Raw genomic sequence first — 21418 nt, 5'->3', positions numbered from 1 at the left:
CATATTTTGAGACTGCATCATCTCTCTCGCGCACACACACACAGAGAACACACACGCAAGACACATTTTGAGCAACCATGCAGTTCAGTTGACAGAGGCTTCTAATGTCCAGAAATGCACATTCAAATTCACATCATGAGCTGCAGGGAATAACGCTAAACACAAATAGGATAGGCACACGTATGCACGCATGTACACACATGCACACCATCAACCTACTGTCGAAAAAGGCCGCTATCTTTTTCTGCATTCCTTCAAAATCGAGCTCCCCCTAACAGGAAGCCAACAATAAAATACCCAATATCCTGACAATTAATCAGAATTTTATACAGTTCCTTTGTGATCCTGCAGGTGCACCTATGTGTTTATTCAGGTGGACAGCAAAATTATATTATGATATCCACATAAGTAGATGACTTATATTAAAAGCTATTTACGAACTTCTTTTAAAATCAATTTTCTTATTAAGACCCTTTCATTCGTGGTTCAACATTTTTACTGATTAGTATTGTCAATTTTCCACAACAAATTCCCTGTTCGGATGAGGTAGCGAGCCTCCATTCACACAGTTTACATTCTTTTTTTTTTACCTGTTCTCTCTCAGTCTCTCATTCTCTCTCTTAATCGTCCCACGCACATCACACACATTCCTCACTTTTTCACCCAGCACAGCAACACTCATTCAGAATGGTATTTGCCGCAGATTGAACCATTCACTTTCCCTATTGAACTTTCCCTCCATTGTTTTTGTTTCCGAATTATTTGTCAGTCTTCAAAGTAGTTGATACAACCCAAACAAAAGTACCGATCCTTAATTTATCAGAAGCACTCGAACTTTCAAAAGTACTTGCAATCATTTCAGCAAAAGTACTCGAACCTCAGACTTACAAAAGTGCTCGAACCTCATTTCTTCTTCAAAAGTACTCGAAAACAGTCAATCCTAAAGTACTCGATCCTTAATTTAGCAAAAGCACTCGAACCTCTTAACAAAAGTACGTGGCCCCGATTGTAGACCAGCGTACTCGATTCTTTATTTCAAAGGTGTTTGATTCTTTTCGCAAAAACACCTGATCCTTTTTCCTCTTCATTAGGAATTATAGTTTCTGATTCTTTGACAGAACGAAACAACCTTTCTCGACAAAAAAAACACCAACAATTGCGCATTCCACTGTTCATCCAGTCACAATTTATCTTTTAGAATATCAATTCAAGACGTAAATCTTACCTTGGTTTCAGCCAACAGACAGAAGATCAATTTTGAGGATAATTGTCCTCTTACCTTGTCAAATCTGTTGGGCGCCCGATGTTCTGTCTGTTGACAAAAACCTCAGTCCGATATCACGTCGGGGTCATCATTTGTTGGAGGAGAGTGGCCTTCTCTCCTCCGCGTGTTCTTTAATATCTGATGATGAGTATTTTGTTAATCCAAATAAAGATGGAGTCGATGAACAGTACCTTCGAAGGGTTTATTTGCAGAATATTCCGGACACACATGATTTACAGACAATGGCTGCACGATCACGAGTGTGTTCACATCATGGACACACAACATATTTATTATATCAGAAGGGCGGTATCAAGACTATGGCGCGACACCGAGGCGGCCTTCTTCCAAAACAATTCCTAGCTTTTATCAGTCTGTCTCCACAAAGTCTCCAGTATGCAGTGCATCAAGGTTGCGTATCAGAAGATTATACAAGCTATGTAAATGTGGCGGAAGACACACATCATGACATTATTGAAGATGCACATCATATCATTACATTGTTGAAGACGTAAATCACGACCTTATTGTCATGACATATCATTGAGAAAAGCAAAATACCATGGCAGGGGCTTAACTAAACAAATAAATATTATTATTATTATTAAAGTATTATTATATTATCAGATTTGACAATAAAGCTGACTTTGACTTTGATAATTTGAAATAATCCTTCAGTCAGTGTGGTAAGTCATTAAACCAACTTGGGATGCAAAATTGAAAGACCACAGCATATTGTCACAAGATTGTCAAACTGAGGCACAAGATTAATTCTCATAGTTGTACTTAGAATCTTACATTTTAACACACTCGATGGCTCTCTCTATGTGAATCCTAACACAAGCTAGCCTCATCCCTGTCTCAATTTCCTTCGGGCTGAACTGTGATTTTCCTCTTGTAAAAGTTGGACATCGGCCAGCGATGCACCACGAGCAGCAAGATCATCAGCAATTAAAAAAAAAAACATGATCTGCCAAAACAAGATCCTAGGTTCTAACAGCTGTAGAAATCCAGACCGTTGAGTGATGACTGTCTGAAATCCTTCCTCTAAAGGCCTTTGAAACAAAAGTTACAGCTCCAACTGGTGAAATGACAATCACAACTTGACAGTGTTATGACTCTTATAGTTAGATCAAGTCAATCCTCTTTCTATGAACACCCCACAACAGTCAATTATTACCCAGCAATGCTTATAGGTATCTTTAATTATTTTTTGCATGTTCATGATAACTTTTCTACCCAGTGCGCCAAAAAATGCCAATTTACTTGCTAATCCAGGAAGTGATTTGCAAACTACTTCACTAACAGTTTGTCGCGACAAGTCGAACCTGTAAGCGAGGTCTTGATCCACCAAATTAAGTCTTAGTTTCATCAGTGCCATCAAGAGCACATGAGTATTTATGTGGGACAGGAGATGTGAGACAATCTCTTTTCGTCAATGGATGCTATAGCTGCGTGTTTGCTTTCAACATTTTGCTTGTAGTAGACGTGCCCATTCCACCATGATGTCCGTGATCCACTGGTGAAGAGACGCTTTGATCCTCTCCTCTTTCATCTGGAACTGTTTCGTGTAACAAAGAGGGTAAAGAACATGCTTAAGAATGAATGACTCTGTGTTGTCATGTTATTTGTTATTTAGTATTTTTGTTCTTTTGACTTCAACACGGCGCTGCGAGAGTGGCTGCCTTTCCAGCAGCTTCTGTATTTTGTTTTTCTACTTTCATTCCTTTCATAACTTTGCTGCTGTGATATGTAAATTTCTTCACTGTGAGACTAATAAAGGCAAATCCAAATCCAATCCAACGTGTCATTGGTACTGGTGGTATGTTAACACACACACAGTTTACCAACCACAAGAAAGTTAGATGGTTGGGCACTCCAGTAAAAGACACTGTCCTTGCGTCCTTATTTCCTTCGCTGGATTTAAATTGGCGGTGACACTCTCTCAGGTAATCTTGTCGTTTGGCCAGCTCTGTAAGCAACTTTCACCATGCAGTTTTTTGATAACACTTAGACCAGTGATTTTCAACCACTGTGCCGCGGCACGCTAGTGTGCTGTGAGAGATCGTCAGGTGTGGGTGAGGGCGTCTGTGCACTGTACACGAACGGGTACATGTAGTTGATATACAGTTGTGATAGCCAATCAGATCACGAGTTGGCACAGTAAGGCCAGCTAGAGGGCCTCGCATTGAACATGACGTACGCGTCCTGTGATTGGATACTCACTTTACCTCAGCCCTCAGCGGATGCAGCGCTATGCAAATCAACCAAGCTGACAACAGATCAGACCTGGAAACTTTTTAGCAGAAAAACCAAGTATATCTACTCGCTTTTTTAACCCACAATGGCTGAAGGAGAGGACAACTCGCTGTCGCATGTAGGTAAGCCTATTCTCAAGAACAAATGAAAAAGATTGGTTTACTTTTATTTTCAACAAATAGTTTTGTGAACGTCTTGTTGTTTTTCTTATATTAAACTGACATTTTGTAATTTAGCGTAAAATCTTGTTAAAGATTGCATATTCTTGGTGGACTTCATAAAACTTTGTGGACAAATGATTTTAAATTTCCTTTTATTTTTAAGTGTTTGCAGTATCACGTATAGTGACAAGTTCTAATTGCTGATGCAGATTTATTGATGTGTAATTGCTCCGGAAAATAGCCTGTGTTGTAGACGATTAAGGTGATGCCACGCCCAGTACTGCGTGCGTGTGCTTTTGTAAATGATATCTCCAGCCGTTGTTGTCACATCTCGTTACCGTCCTGGGCGCGCCCCGCCCCTCCTGTCACCTCCTCCGCTGCTCCCTGGAGACGGCCCCTCCCATCATCAAGCACCTGGGTTCCCACAGCTGATTGTCATTCCTTTGATTGTGCCTTCTGACTATATCTACCGATCGCGCAATACAGTCTCCGTCGGAGTATTCTGAAAGCCACCCTGTTACTTCCGTGCCGTCAGATCAGCTGTCACCGATCTCTCTCACTCACCTCATCCCGCTGTCATTTTTTCATGCGTGCCTCAGTAAAGACTTTTGTTCACGAGTATCTGTCTCGCTGTGTATTTTGGATCCACACTCCCCGCTTTACCTTCGTCACTCGAGCCCTGCCCTCAAGCCTCAAGTGACGTGACATAATACTCCGACCACCTATGGATCCCGCTGGCGAAGACAGATTCCTCGCCGCCCTGACCGTGCAAGCGGAGCGTTCGAGCCAGCTGGCCCGAGCCATCGCGGAAGTCAGCCACCATGCTGGCTCAACGCTTCGAGGCGGCTGAGGCACGCATTTCCGCTCTCACGGCCAAGTCTTCCCCGCCCGTGAGTAGGCACGCTCTTCAACTCTTCCCTCACGCTACGCAGGCGAAACCGGGCTCTGCGCTCAGTTTTTAATGCAGTGCACGCTCGTGTTTGAGCAACATCCATACGCCTGCGTTAGCGATGAGGCAAAGGTAGCCTTCATCACCAGCCTGCTCACGGGAGAAGCCGAGACGTGGGTGCTGGCCATCCGAGAGTCCCGACCGGCAATGGGCTAAATTTACTTCAAAGAAAAAAAAAGCAATTTTCTATCATCCACTCAACTGAAATATTTTTAAAATATAATTGGATTGAAATACAATAAAATAAAGTGCAAAAATCTATTAATCAAAAACAACACTTTCTTCAAGGAGAAGTAACATGCAATGAAAACAAATATTAAACTTTAACTTTTAAACAAACTGAGTAAAAACTCTAAATACAGTAAAGTCTCATTATATCGATATTCAAGGGAGTCCGAAAAAATATCGATATAACCGGGACTATCGATATATCCGACCCCGTTTGCATGTAATTTTCTCCGTGCGTGCATAGAAATAGTATCGATATAACCGGGACTATCGATATATCCGATATCGATATAACGAGACTTTACTGTATGTGATTGCACAGTAATGTTCACTCGGTTGAGGTTGATACTTGGTGGTGTCCCATCTTTTCCACAAGTTCATCAATGTTCGGGGTCAGGCTCTGAGCTGAGGAAATCCTCAGAATTGAGTGAAGGTGTTCAGCAGTAAGTCGACTTCTGTGTGATGTTTTGTTCAGGTTCATCAAAGAAAACAGTTGTTCACACAGGTATGTGCTGCCAAACATAGACAACGTTTGAGCAGCCTGGATGCGCAGTTGGGGCATTGTGTCGGGAAGGAAACGGGAAATCTCCGCAGCACCCACTGCCGCATATTTTGCCCTCAGTGCATCATTGCATTGGAGGTCCATCAACTCCATTTGGAGGTTTGGTGGTGAGCTTTCCACGTCAATGGCAAATGGATTACCGAGCAGTTCAAACCTGCTTTTTTGTGCTTCAAAGTCAACAAATCGGCGTCGGAAGTCAGCGGCAAGAATACCTATTTTATCAGCAAACTGTGCGCTCGGGAACGCACTGGTAGAGAGCTTCTCTTATGGTCTGGCAGCTGGGAAAGTGGCTCAAATTTTCTTTTCGCATCTGCATCTCCCACAGAGTCAGTTTGGTTTTAAATGCCTTCACTGTACTGTACATATCAGAGATGAGACGATCCCGACCCTGCAGCTGCAAGTTCATTGCATTCAGATGACTCGTAATGTCACAAAGAAAAGCCATTTCACACAGAAAGCTTTCGTCTCTGAGTTGGGTTGTGTCTTTCCCTTTGCTGTCCAAGAACCGACAAATCTCCTCACGAAGCTCGAAACATCTTTGCAGCACCTTTCCCTGGCTTAGCCATCGCACCTCTGTGTGATAAGGCAAATCACCATGCTCTGTTTCCAACTCCGTCAGAAATGCCTTGAACTGGCGGTGATTTAAACCTTTGGCTCTGATAAAGTTAACTGCGCGCGTGATGATGCTCATTACATGTTCCATTTTCAAGGCTTTAACGCACAACGATTCCTGGTGTATTATACAATGATAAGCTGTCAGCTCACCTGTCGCGTTTTCCTTTTGCATCTTTTCCCGTATCTTCGCCACCAGTCCGCTCCTGTGTCCACACATCGCAGGTGCTCCGTCGGTTGTCAAACCAACGAGTTTATCCCAAGGCAGCTCCATCTCATTGACACATCTTGACACCTCTTCATACAAATCATGCCCCGTAGTTGTGCCATGCATAGGACGTAAAGCCAAAAACTCCTCTGTCACGCTTAGGCTGGAGTCCACTTTGCGGATGAAAATTGACAACTGGGCAATGTCAGAAATGTCGGTGCTCTCATCCACAGCCAAGGAATATGCGATGAAATCCTTTCCCTTTTTCACAAGCTGCTCTTTTAGATTGGTGGACAACTGGTCTACTCGCTCGGCAATTGTGTTTCTGCTCATACTCACATTTAAAAAGAGTTGCCTTTTTTTCTGGGCAAACTTCGTCACAAACTTTAACCCGACAGTTTTTGATGAAACCCCCCTCCGTAAATGGCCGTGCTGATTTAGCGATCTCTTCTGCCAAAATAAAACTGGCCTTGACAGCGGCCAGGCCTTGTGATTTGACTTTTTTGAACAGAGCCTGTCGAGATTTGAGGCTTCGTTTCAATTCCTCGGCTTTCTGTAGCCTTTGTTCCATGTCCATATTCATGTTTTTGTCCACGTGTTTCGTTTCATGATGTCGTCTCGGATTATATTCTTTCATTACCGCCGCACTTTCTCCACACGGAAGACACACAGGCTTTCCAGCTACCTCCGTGAACATATACTCCGACTCCCACCTTGTTTGAAACCCCCGGTTCTCAGTGTCCACCTTCCGTTTCGCCATTTTTGATGGGTATCTGAAAGTTAATGTTACTGTTATGCTAAAGACTGCTGTTGCCAATAAATATTGAAATGAAGCGGCCTGCTGCTTGGCGCGTCACCGTTGCATTGTGGGAAATGTAGTATTGGTGCGTGTAAAAGATTTGCGGGCTGCCGGCTTGCTGAGGTCTGCGGGCCGGTTCTAATAATAAATCAATATCATCCCAGGGGCCGTAAAAAAACTTCTCGCGGGCCGGGTGTGGCCCGCGGGCCTTGACTCTGACATATGTGCTTTAGACTAAAATTCTCGCGACTAGTAACATTTGGTAGTCATTAATCTGCTGGTGGGGGATATTCATTTTTTGATCTCAGACAGGCTGCACTTGCAAGACCAAGATCATCGACGGAGTCTACAACGCCTCCAACAATGAATTGGTCCGAAGCAAGACCTTGGTGAAGAACTGCATTGTGCTGGTTGACAGCCTCCCTTACAGGCAGTAACTGAACGAACTCGCCATATGGGAAATTAAGTCACTTTAGGCAACCGGACGATATATATGATCTTTTCTTAGGTATCTTGAGGGACAACTGGCACAAACGCCGTAAAACCAGTGGAAAAAAGTCAAGCCCTACCACAAAAAGAGGAAGTATGAACTCGGAAGGCATCCCGCAAACACAAAGGTAAATGTAAAATCTTGTCATGTCTCGTGAGTGATGAAAACTGGAGCTTAGGTAGGTCTTATTTGTGCTGTTTTAGTCTCTCTCTCAGCAGTCCATCGAAGTCAAAAATGACATAGCTTCCTTTCTTATGTGGGGTATTGGATGGTGGTTATTGATGCTGGCGGCGATGCCACTGTAGGTGACTATGAAGTCCGATTCTGGAGCCACAAATCCTGCCACATTCAGGACATGTGAAGCCCAAACCAGGCTGCCGGAGCGCTACTGGAGCAGCACAAAGGTGTCTTTGCTGGTGCCGCACGATCCTCCTCTGGGTGTGTTTGACTTCAAGGTGTTTCACCCCTCGTGGCATAAGGAAGGCCAGAGTGGCCTGTTAGCTGCAGCAGACTCCAGATCGCTGGGCTTGATGTTGCATTTGTTGAGAGTCTGTCTAAGCTGGTCTTTATATCGCATCTTAGGACCACCAGGCTTCCTATTCGATGATAGGAGTTGTCCATAAAGCACCTGTCGAGGCAAGCGGAAGCTACGCATCCGGATGACATGTCCAACCCACCGGAGTTGCCTCTTTGCTAGTATAGCCTTGATACTGGTGGAGCCAGTGCGTTGAAGGATGTCAGTGTGTGGGACATGATCCTGCCAGGTGATGCCAAGGATTCGTTGGAGGCACCTGATGTGGAATGCATCAAGGCGTCTCACATGGCGTCGATCAGTGATGTGCGGCGAGGATCATGGCTTGTGAGGCAATGACGTCATCACAGTCAGATTTACAAACATGAACTCCACAGAGTAGTTTATTCACCATTTGATTGGCAACAGTTAACGTGTTTTGTTTAAAATGTCACGTTAGCATTCTTTATATACTGTATACAAACTGTAGCATAGAAAAAAAGAATTAAAAACGTTATTATTGTGTTACCTTTACTTATAAATGAAGTCCAAGTCTCTCTATCTCAATGGAGATCACTGCCAGTGAAAAAAGTTGTCCTTGATCAGTCCTGTTCCAACTGTATGTTTTCAGTATTTTGTGCTGAGAATGACCGCTCCACTGTAGTAGATGGAACAGTGAGCATGAGCTGGAGCAACTTTGTCGCTTCAGGAATAGTTTCAATGAGATCCGTCTTGGCCAAAAAGCTGAGAAGCTGTCCAGGAGATTAACATTCATCCCTCACCGTTTGTGAGCTGTACAGTACGGTGTTGGTCTTCCTTTAATTATTATCTCCTGGTTCGATTGAAAGTCCAGTTTAGAAAAATTATTTCAATTTCGATATGTAATCCACCATTCTGAAAACAAGGCCAAGCAACAGGAATAAAATCAACTGGATGGTTGCACTTAACTTGTTAACTGTTTACTGTAGCTTGTTGTCACTAATTCTATTATTCTGCAGCCAAGGAGTCGCAAGAAGAATCTCTAATCACCAGCGCCCCCTGCCATGAGGCAGGAGTACTGTGTGCCTCACCTATGCACAGTTTTGATAAAAATAAAATAAACAAACACTGTAGTTCAGTGTTTATAATGTACAGTGACTGTACATTATATACACCAGCTAAACTGTAGAAATTTAGTTCATATACTAAAAGCTTTTGAACACTTTAATAGCGATATGCAGAGGGACAGCAATGCGGTTTCACTGCAGAGCGAGCCAGCCCAGTTAGCATAGTGATTGTGCTATCCATGGTGAAGCTCAGCCGGCTGCTGCCTTACCGCTCGTCTCCACTTAGTATTTAAACGGTAAATGTGAAAATTTAGCTATTCTGAAAAAAAAAATCAAAAAATGGTGACGTTGAATGGAAAAGAATGTTAAAGTACAAATCACTGTTTAATTTGCTTTGTCATTTGATATTTCCATGATGACAGGTGAGGCTGTGCCTCACCTGTCTCCTCTGATTGCACATCACTGGTGTCAATAGATGGTCCAGGCTTCTGCGCCATATAGCAGCATGGACACACACACTGCTTGGCAGACTGCGACTTTTGTTGCAGTTCTTAAGTGGTTGTTTTTCATGGATGCTTTGATCCTCTCCTCTTTCAACTAGAACTGCTTCATGTCATCACAAAGAGGGTACAGCAAGTCCTGAAGAATGAATGACTCTGTCTTTGTGTTGTCATATTCGTTATTTTTTCATTTTTTTTTTCCCCAAGATGGCGGCGCGTGAACACGCAACGGCTCCCCTCTCCCGGCAAATTGGCCTTTTCATGTTTATGTTAAGTAATTATAAGTGCCTTGCATGCTGGGTCCGAGAGGACAGTAATTTCATCTGTGCTGTATGTCATGCATATTAGCATATTTGACAATAAAGCTGACTTTGACTTTGACTTTTCGAACACATGAGTGCACAACCTACCAAAAGCTTTGGAGGCGGGATGGAGAACTCTCTTTTGCCATTTCCTCCGTTTTGGTTACATTGATCACGAGACAGAGTGATCAGTAGATGGAGGACATGGTGTCAAGGGCATGTTGCATGGCAGCTGGGCTGTGGGCCAGCAAAGCACAATCATCTGCATACTGTAACTCGTGGATGCCGCTGATCAGGGTCTTGGTTTTGGCCTGTAGGCGTCTGATGTTAAACAGGCTACCATCCAGGCGGAATTGGATTTGTACGCCGCCACCTTCCTGGATGGACTTATGGTTGAGTATAGCAGGGGCCCGTACACAGCCCTGCTTCACCCCGACTTCCACAGGGAAAGCCCGCAACAGAAAGCAGGGAGATGCCACGGCTGTTGCCACAGACTGACTTGTCCCCCTTCCTTTTATAAATGCTGAAAATGTTGCTGTCTTTCCATTCCTGAGGAAGTGTCCCGTTTTGCCAGATGTTGCAGATGAGGTGGTATAGCTGCCGTGTCAGGAGGTAAATGCCGCTCTTGAAAACTTTGAAAACTTTTGTTGTTTTTAAGGCTGCGGATTGCAGAGAGGACCTCTGTGAACTGAGGAGGTTCATCAAGTGGGAGAACTAATGGAAGCTCTGGGAGGGAGTCAAGGACAGATGGGTCTGAAGGGTTTCCTTGGTTGAGCAGGGAGTCAAAGGGCTCTGCCCAGAGCTCAAGTATTAGCGGGTTGTCCTTCAGTCGTAAAGAACCGTCTGCAGATATAACTGGAACAATGAATTGTCTTTGTGGGCAATTCTCAACTTGAGCCTGAACTTGATCAGTCCAGCATTCAGCCCCACGCATGGCCCACGTGATGCAGACGTCATTTTGGTCTTGTTGCCTTGTAATGATGTAGTCCAGTAAGTGCCAATGTTTGGACCTGCGGTGCATCCATGATATGATATATTTCTTTTTCTGCTGAAAGATGGTGTTGGTTGCAATCAGCTGATGCTCAGAGCACAGAGTGAGGAGTCGGAGGCCATTGCTGTTTGTTTTCCCCGTCCCGTGCCTTCCGATTACTTTACCAGAGCCTGGCATCAGTACCTACTCGGGCATTGAAGTCACCCATTAGAACAAGTTTATCAGAGGCAGTGATTTTAGATATGGTTGCATTCAGGGACTCGTAGAAGGCATCTTTGATGTTATCGTCAGCATCCAAGGTGGGAGCATATGCACTGATTAAAGTTACAAAGCAACCTTTTCCCAGGGGAATACGCCAGGTCATAAGCCGTTCACTGATGCCTTGAGGGGGGGACTCAGGGATGTTACTGAGTAAGTGCTGTTCACAGCAAAGCCAACTCCATGGAGTCTTCGCTCATTCTCTGGGAGACCCTTCCAGAAGAAGGTGTAGCCCTCACCAACTTCTGTGAGTGAATCCTCACCTGACAACCGAGTCTCACTGAGTGCGGCAATATCGCTGTTGTACCTCCTGAGCTCATGTGCGATGAGGGCAGTTCGTCTTCGAGGTCCCTACATCCCATCTCGAGCATCGAGGAGAGTGCGAACATTCCTGGAAGCCAGGTTCATAGTCATGGGTTTGATTATATTTCGTTATCGACCGCAGAGGGGGGATGCCTTGGTGGCTCCGGTGGGCCACCCAGGTGTGGTGGAACAAGCAATGTTTAGGTCACCTTTTCTAGACCCTTCCCCCATAAGGGGCGAGCAGTTCAGGCCCTGAATAGGGCTGCTCAGACGAACAGGATGCTGCTGAAGGACAATGTAGCTCCATCCCTTCTTCACAAAGACCATCAATCCTGTACCGCCCCTGTGTAGGAATCAAGCTAGAAGCTTCCAGTCACATCCATGACCTGCCCCTGTCACTTTATCCTATCGCCAGTGGACTTATATGGTGGAAGCTGAAACCTGCGCTACTAGTTGATTTAGTGTGAGGGACCGGCCGCGCAATTCCTTCCCCCACATACTTGGCCGCACACACTGTATTCCAGTGGCATGAGTGAGGACTCAAGACTACCTTCAGGTGAGTGCGGTTGTAGGGGCCTGCGGGTGGTCCGATCTGTTGGACTCCGCCTATGCCTATCCCCGGGTGCGGATTTGGGATCACTCTTTGTCTGGCCTCTACCCTCCGACCTGTTAGGCTTGGGTGACCCTGCCAGGAGTACAAGACTCCAGCCGACATAGCTCTCGGGGTCATGGAGACTCGCAAAATGCCTCACCACGATAAGGTGGTGATCCCAGTCGAGGCCCCTGTTTTAGTGCAAAGCTTGGGACCTACCCATGGTAAGCCTTGTAATAGTTAAACTGACACGATTAAGAAGGAAGAATAAATCGACTGGATGTGTTTGATAGTGGTTGAAATTAACCACACCTCTCGACTGAGTTTTGGATCGGATCTGAACTACTCGACGAAGGAGGATGCTCCAGTTGGTCCATTCTTGCAAAATATGCCCTCTGAGCAAATAAGGAACCAGCTCTGCTGTACTGTGATCTTTGGCCAAGGCCCTGCAGGTCATCAAACCTGCCTCCACATTGCAAGAGCGTGAGGAACAGAGCCAGCAGGCCATAGCCGCTTATATGAAACACGCCCGCAAATACAGTAAAGTCTCGTTATATCGATATTGGATATATCGATAGTCCCGGTTATATCGATACTATTTCTATGCACGCACGGAGAAAATTACATGCAAACAGGGTCGGATATATCGATAGTCCCGGTTATATCGATATTTTTTCGGACTCCCTTGAATATCGATATAACGAGACTTTACTGTAACATCAGCGTATCCTGGCTCGCAGACAGACCATAGAAGAGCGCCTGGAAAGCCTAAACATACAGAGAGGGAGAAGGGAGAAGGAGGAACTGGAGCGGAAGGACAGTTCGAGAGCGACTGAAGCAAATTAAGAAGACAGAATTGGGAGCCAAGGCCTTCAAGGATATTGACATTGAGGATCTGGAGGAGCTGGATCCCAACTTCATCATGGCGAAGCAAAAGGACCAGCTGGCGAAAGAGAAGGAACTCCAAGAGCGCCTGAAGAATCAGGAGAAGATTGACTTCTTTGAGAGGGCTAAGCGACTTCAGGAAATTCCGTTTATCAAACAGGCCTATGAGGAGCACCGAATCAAGGATATGGAACTGTGCGGGCTCCAGGAGGATGAGCAGATCAATAACATGAAAGTGGAACGGGAGAAGGCCTTGGAGCACAAACAGCGCATGTCTCTCATGATGGAGGACAAAGAAAACGTTATCTAAAATAACTGCCGCTCGGAGCTTCATTTATGAGGAGAAACTGATAGCATCCAAGAGCGCCTCGTCGACAAAAGGAAGAATCGTATGGAGAAAGGAAGAAGCAGCGTAAAGAAGACCGGTGTAAGGCTTTCTACATCCAGAAAGAGGAAGAAGAACAGCGCATTGAAGAGGAACAACTCAGGAAAGAACGCGAAGAGCGAGAGCGCATCGAACAGGAGCAGCGAGAGGAGGAGGAGCGAGAGTACCAGGGGCGCCTGCGCAAACTCAAAGAGCAGGAACGCAAGCAGCAGGAGGTCGAAGAGCACGAGCGGCTTCATGAGGACGAGAGACGCATCCCGGATGAGCCCCCAATTGTAACCGGCCTCAGGCCTAGGGGATACCTGGGTCGGTCCAAAAGAGTCACAGGCAGGTAGCACTGTGAACGACGTGTGTTACTCAATTTTACACAGCGACAGCGATTTATTACCGACTACATATTTACTCATCAAAACATCAATTCGGCAATCTCAATATCAGAATACAATTCGGTTCAACTTCCAATAATACCGGCTCCTGATATCAATATAACATCAATGTGTAGGTCTATACCAGGCATGGGCAAACTACAGCCCGCGGGCCACATACGGCCCATTCGGCTTTTTAATCCGGCCCGCCGAACCTGCCCAAATTATAGTAAAAACAGTGTCTGAAACTCATGACAAAAAGTTAGCGGACAACAGGGCAGAAAACTGAAAAGTTGCCGGTCCCATTTTTCACAACTTGAAGCACAATGAGACAACTAATCACATTAAAAAACATTGTCACAAAGTATAAAGTTTTTTTTTTAATCAAGAATGTACCTATTACAAATGCTACCTTGCTTAATTTACGGTAAATGTGCATGGCTAGATTTTGCTGCAATAGTCGATTGTCATTGTGGTGCACAATGCAACGTTTGCATTGCTTCCTACGAGCCACGAAGCCCCTTTCATAAGTCTCACATACACTTTACAGTCACGGTTTAATGTAAATTTACGTTTTGTAGCGTCATATATGTTGTTAGCTTCTTTTGAATCTTTCTTCTGGGCTGAGGTTCTGTGCATCTATTTTGGAAAAGGACATGCAATTGCACGACTTTATAACGCTTGCGAAAGTCCGGAAGAAAGAAGCAGCCTCTGATTGGCTGCCGTGCCGAGTATGCAAATTTCACTGCAGGTAGCCTATGTCTGTGTGCTCGGCGACGGTACACGTGTATTGTTTGCGCGTGAAGGCGAGGGCATCAGTGAGGAGTTTGTTGAGCGCGCGGTCAGGACAAACCATCTATAATTTGGCGGAATTTAACACAAGTAGGTATTATTGAGCTTGAATATTTCGTTGTGGAATATGTTTTGAATGTTGAAAGTGATTCCATTTTTCAATAAATGTTGATTTCTTTAACTTTGCCCCTTCAATGAAAACGTATTAAAAACAGACGCAATCTTGATAAATCACAGTGCATATGTTATTTTAATCTATTTCCATTTCCTCCTCCAAGTATCTGCGAAATAGTATGTAAACGCCATATTCCTTGAGACAAATTTATTAACTGATCAGGGATATTTTTCACATTTGAAAGACAGTTAATAAATTGGGTTCTTACTTTGCTATGAGGTTTGTACACACTACATTTAAAGGACAACCGGCACCATTTTTTTGTGTTTCCCACTGACATCAGAAAAACGTTTTATAGCATCTAAAATACCCAAAACAGGCAGGCTGATATTTTTAGTTAAATGTAAAACACCAATAAAAATGACTTCAAAATGAATCCGGAAATGGCCAGTTTCAGAAGGTCCCACCCCCTTGTTCGTGACGTCACGCCAAGACGTCTTGCCTTGCTCGAGAATCAAAACAATGGCTTCAGATTCGGAGAAGATGTTTTCTTGTTACTCATCCAGTTATGAATATGATTCGAATAGTTCTGAAGAGGAAAGCATAAATGTTTGCAATTGATTCAAGGAGTCCTCCCATATCAATTCGAGCCGTCAATGACAGCAATGTAGCACCCAGAAAATGCAGAAGATTGCGCCCAAGCTCCGTTGGAAATCGGCCGATTTGTCAGCTGGGAATTTGTGTCAGCGAATATCAAATAGTTGTCTTGGTGCAACACACAACGATTCACCATGGCGTTATTTACGTGTTTTCCTTCTAATTTCGCCATCAACACGGATCAACACGAAGTTTTCAGACCAAACAAAGTACCCAAAATGCATTGTGTGTCGCTTTCTCGGTCAGGGGCGGTCCAAACGGGACGTCACATGGGGATCGTCATCAACTCGAAAACAAGACTTCGTGAATATTCAGCGCAAGTCTCAGAACGTAAACTATAGCTATATGCTGTGGAATCTTTGTAAAATATGCTCAGTCGAAGTCATTTGAAGTGATTTTACAAATTATGGACATAACTTGTCTGGAGGCGTCGGTTGTCCTTTAATGCTTTAGGTTTAGTATTTCCAACCCAAACACTCCCTCCAAATGCTCCTGGCCCGGCCCCTCTGTCAAATTTTAGAACCCAATGCGGCCCGCGAGTCAAAAAGTTTGCACACCCCTGGTCTATACATTCAACATCTATCCAGAGTATATATCCTCCACATTTGCACATGCGTATCTACGTCTGCACGCTCGTGTGGGTTGTGCTGTGAACTACGAACTACTATCGACATCCAAAACCCGACTTCATCAAAGCCACAAAACCACAGTTTCATATGTCGCATCACCCAACATGCCCCCGATTACATCATTACGATGTTTAGAAATTATTTTTTTTAATACCTGTGAACGACGAGCAAGAGACGACACAAGACAAATGTGTGTTACTCAGCTTTACACAGCCATTTATTACTGACTGCGCATGCGTTAGCTGAACCGACATTGTTTTCTTCCGTTCCATTCACAGGCGCGTAGCGCCCGCTACTGACTTGGTAACGGAGGTTGTTTCTCAACCCCCACACTGGCTTCAGGCTGCATTAGGATTCCCTCTCCAACATGGGGCCGCACTTGATTCAACCAGCCAGCCAGGAAGCTCCGCAGGCGAAAGGCTCGCCAGGCTAAGGCTCGTCGCATCACTCCCCGTCCTGTCGCTGGGCCGCTGAGGCCACAAGTCCGATGTCACACCATCAGATACCACACCAGGGTCCATGCTGGACATGGTTTCACCTTGGAAGAGCTCAAGGCTGCTGGTATCCACAAAAGGACAGCTCGCACCATTGGAATCTCTGTGGATCACCGCCGCCGCAACACGTTCACAGAAAATCTTCTGGCCAACGTGCAGCGCCTCAAACAGTACAGCTCCAAGCTCATCCTGTTCCCCAGGAATGCTTCTGCTCCTAAAAGGGGGGACAGCACTGAGGAGGAACTGAAGATGGCTACCCAGCTCAAAGGACCAGTGATGCCCATCCAAAACGTGTACAAGAAGGAGAAGGCCCGAATCATCTCTGAAGATGAGAAGAACTTCAAAGCTTTTGCCAGCCTGCGTATGGCCCGCGCTCACGCATGTCTCTTTGGTATCCATGCCAAGAGAGCTAAAGACGCTTCTGAACACAATCTGGATAAGAAAAAGTAAAAGTTGTTACTAAGGAACTTTGCAAAATAAAATGTTGAAAAAGCATGCCAGTGATGGGAAAATCGAATCGGGAAATCAGTGGGAGAAGGAACGCTCGCCTTTTCCTCCCGTCCTCTTTTGATTTGTCCCCGTTTATCGGCCCTCCCGGTAACGGGCTTTCGAGGGAAGGGGAAGTCCCCGCGAGCGAGTGGGAGCGCGAGAGAGAAAGATGAGGAATGGCGCGCGAAGTCCCCCCTGCGCAGCGTTCGCTGGTCCCCCAAAGACACCTGCCTGGCTACCTTCCACCAAAAGCGTATCGCCTTGTGGGGCGGTGAAAAGTTCAAGCAGATTCAGAGGTTTAGCCATCAGGGCATGTCCCTCATTGACTTCTCGCCATGTGAGGGGTACGTTGTGACCTTCAGCCCGCTGATGGACACCAAACAGGATCCCCAGACCATCATTATCTGGGAGATTCTGAGAGGCCAGAAGAAAAGAGGTTTTCATTGCGAGTGTGCCGCACATTGGCCCATCTTCAAATGGAGCAACAATGGAAAGTTCTTTGCCAGGATGACACCGGACACACTGAGCATCTATGAGACTCCTATGGGCCTGCTCGACAAGAAGAGTCTTTATGTCAGCGGAATCAAGGACTTTTCGTGGTTGTTGTGACTCAAAAATAACTGTTTCAAACCCATGAGTCTATACAAAAAATTGCTGTGGAGACTCCCTGTATTGCTGCTTAGCGGTACTGAGCTAGCTCTTAGAAGAACTCAGAGCTGTTCTTGTCTCTGACATGGGATCGTAAAAACGTTTTTAACTGTGACATTGGAAGACCATCTTTATTACTTAGCACACAGGTGTCAAAGTCAAGGCCCGCGGGCCAAATCCGGCCCGCCACATCATTTTTTTTGGCCCGCGAAAGCAAATCAAACTTGTTAAATTTCATGATGATTGCTAAAATCTGCGCCAAAATTTCATATTTTTGGATGTCAACCACAATAAAAGTCATTATTCTTGACTTCAGATTTGAAAACGAGTTATTCATTAATTTGCTGTGTGCTCTATATGTAATATTTGAAGAGATTTAAAAATTCTAATGGTTTCCCCAAATTCATAACGGCCCTCGAGAGGAAACCATAACTACAATGTGGCCCGCGGCAAAAAATGACTTTGACACCCCTGACTTAGCATGTCTCTGACTGTACCAGGGTTAGTTATCTTAAACACCGTGTCTACGGCCTTTGAGAAGATGGCAGTCCAGATCTCGAAGAAGAGGAAGTTCATCTCGGATGGGATCTTCAAGGCTGAGCTGAATGAGTTCCTGACCCGAGAGCTGGCCGAGGACGGCTATTCGGGGGTGGAGGTGCAAGTCACGGCCAAAAGAACCAAAATCATCATCCTTGCCACCAGGACGCAGAATGTCCTAGGGGAGAAAGGCAGTCGCATCCGAGAGTTGACGGCTATGGTACAGAAAAGGTTCAGCTTCCCCGAAGATAGCTTGGAGTTGTATGACGAAAAAGGTCTGTGTGTAATTTGACAGGATGTGTTTGATATTCGTTTAAATGAGGTTGCTTTTCTTGAGATCGGCGCTCGCCGTATCCATACCGTGAGAGTCCGTGGTAGGAACAAGAAATACAGTGCCCTTAGATTTGGATGTTGGCAACTTCTCCTGAGGCTCTGAGTGTAAGTCTCCCAATTTATGGTCATTCTTAAGCATCCTAAAATGTTCAGTAGAGATAAATATCCAGTTCTGCTACTGAATGCAAATGCTGATACTTTAGACTCTAAAATTCTCGCGACTAGTAACATTTGGTAGTCATTAATCTGCTGGTGGGGGTGTAAGTCTCCCAATTTATGGTCGTTCTTAAAGGACAACCGACGTCTCCGGACAAGTTATGTCCATAATTTGTAAAATGGCTTAAAATGACTTCTACTGGGCGTATTTTAATAAGATTCCACCGCATATAGCTATATTTTACATTTTAAGACTCGCGCTGAACATTCAGGAAGTCTTTTTTTTTTTTTTTGTTTTGTTTTGTTTTTTATTTCAAATAGCATGTAAACATACAAGGTAATAGAAACAAACAAACAAACAAACAACATTGTAAACAAAACACAACAAAAGTAGCCAAAACCATTTGGTTCTGAATAGCTCGTGGAGCTTCTAATAGTACATCAGAGGTGTGTCTCAACAGATCTTTCTGCATACTTAACATTTTGTAAACAGTTGGCAACACATATTTGGTGACATAATCGCCTAAGAGACAGTACCTGATCGCACAGGAAATAGGAGTTCCTGACAGATAATCATTATACAAGAAGGAAAAAGAGGAGAGAAGTAAAAATAGAAGAAAGAAGAGAAAGAGAGAGACGGTGGGGGGGAGGGGGTGCCAGGGGTTTTAACATTTCATTGAGTCTGCACAACATAGTGAAATTGACAAAAAAGGGGGGGAACACCAGATGATTTGGAAAGCACTTCATCCTATGCCATATTTCATCAACAAATCATGTGTTTTGATAGCGTTTGGGTCAGCAGATGGTTGAATTGTTTTCTGATATAGTTTCATTTCATTTTGAAATATTACAAATAGGGGTTTCCTCCCACAAAATTTAGATTTATGAATATGGTGTTTGGCAAGGAAAACTAATAAATTAATAATAAAATATTTATCGTTGGTCTTGTTGTAATATCCAAACAGCATGTCTTTGTAATGAAATATGGAAGTCTTGTTTTTGATTGGTGAGTCCGTACGTGACGTCAGAAAGGACCGCCTCCTCACCGTAAAAAAGACTCATTGTAGCGTCTTTCCATCACGTCAATGTATTTTGCTGTACTGTTTTTTTAAACCATGTCTTACACCCAAAAGCAGCCAGCAGAGGGAGGCAAACTCCATGGAAAGATAGTATCAGCCTGTGGAAATGAGCTGATTCATTCCTCACCGGAGCTGGTCGCCATTTTTCTGCCACTTCTTGGGTGAGACATTACCCCCCACCCCCCTGCCCGTTTGCCTCAAAATGGCCCAAATAAATTCTTTAATCAATTGCAAACATGTATGCTTTGCTCATCAGGACTATTTGAATCATATTCATAACTGGATGTGTAACAAAGCATATTCTCCAAATCTGAAGCCATTCAGATTTTCAGATTTCTGAAAATGCCCAATTCGCAGCTCAATTTTTTGCAGATTTTGGAAACTTTAAGTCATTTTTATTGGTGTTTTGCATTTGACTAAAAATATCATACTGCATGTTTTGGGTATTTTAGATGCTATAAAACGTTTTTCTGGTGTCAGTTAGAAAGTGACGTCGGTTGCCCTTTAAGTGTCCTGAAATGTTCAGTGGAGATAAATATCCAGTTCTGCTACTGAATACAAGTTCTGATACTTTAGACTGAAATTCTCCATCCTCGTAACATTTGGTAGTCATTAATGGGAGATATTCAATTTTACACAGGCAAGACCAGGAATATTGGATTGGATTTGCCTTTATTATCGACGTGGTCTACAACGCCTCCAACAATGAGTTGGTCCGAACCAAGACCTTGATGAAGAACTGATTGTGCCAGTTGACAGCCTCCCTTACATGCAGTTGTATGAGGGTCACTACGCCATCCCAATGGGACGCAAGAATGGAGCCAAGCTAGTGAGTGAACAGGTTTTTCCCCAAAACTAAGCCCGTCGTCTTTTCATGAAGATAACATGTCCAGTTCTGCGACTGAATGCAAGTGATGGTGTTGAAGACTCTGAGAAAGACCTGTCATTTCAACCCAGTCGCTCTTGAGATCTGTCAGATTGTGACGCTTTGGGGCTAAAAAGTCACCAACCATTGCTTTGAAGACTCCTGAGGAGGAAGAGGTCCTAAACAAGAAGAGATCCAAAAAGACCCCGTAAAAAAATGGCCAAGATCGCCCCACTCTTGGAGGAACAGTTCCGACAGGGAAAACTGCTCGGTGAGCCCCAAGAAAAAAAAAAGGTCCCTCCAATTGGAGGGAATTTTTAGTAATTATGTCAAAATGAAGTAGGGTACTTGAGTGACCTGAATTAACAAACTTGGTGTTGTCCTCTTACAGGATGCATCACCCCCGGGCCAGGACAGTCTGGCTGGGCAGGTGGCTGCATACTGGAGTTCTATCTGAGGAAAATAAAGGCAAATAAATGTTTTTTTACTTTACATAAAAAAACAACAAACATCTCAAATTTGTCCTGGTTTTTACTCTCAAGAACGCTTGTCTTCATGTCAATCCTGTTTTTGTAAGTATTAATAGATCTCGTGTTTTAAGAAGGGATCCCGTACCCAGCGCAATTGTCTGCAAGCACTTCTTAATTTTGCCCAATAGGATACAATGACTTCAGAAAAGCACAGTACTCTTGCGCTTGGTTATACTCAAATAACTTACCGGAAATTAGTGTAACTAAACATTTTTAACCCCTTCCCCGGCAGAAACGAGTATACAGTAAACGTTTATATATATTATATAAATATTATTTTTTCAGTCGTGGACGAGTATACTTATCTAAAACGTACTGTCATAAACGAGCTCCATTCGTATATAGTCGTCGATTTTACATTCTACATGTATTATCGCGATAGGTTAGAGCTATGCGATGCGGACAAGTTGTGTCCATAATTTGT

At 44.2% G+C, this 21418-nt stretch overlaps 3 pseudogenes; all 3 read left to right on the top strand.

Moving 5' to 3' along the window:
* The first annotated feature begins 7008 nt into the window (after window positions 1-7008).
* Window positions 7009-21047, top strand: LOC148891922 (small ribosomal subunit protein eS8-like; annotated as a pseudogene).
* LOC148891924 (eukaryotic translation initiation factor 3 subunit A-like) lies at window positions 12172-13230 on the top strand (annotated as a pseudogene).
* On the top strand, window positions 13312-16987 carry LOC148891923 (large ribosomal subunit protein eL13-like; annotated as a pseudogene).
* Window positions 21048-21418: the final 371 nt, after the last annotated feature.

The sequence above is a fragment of the Hippocampus bargibanti genome, linkage group LG11 (assembly GCF_051943395.1).
Source record: "Hippocampus bargibanti isolate YZ-2025 linkage group LG11, ASM5194339v1, whole genome shotgun sequence".
NCBI lineage: Eukaryota > Metazoa > Chordata > Actinopteri > Syngnathiformes > Syngnathidae > Hippocampus > Hippocampus bargibanti.
Note: the sequence above shows the minus strand (reverse complement) of the source record. Positions and strands in the feature narration are given on the sequence as shown.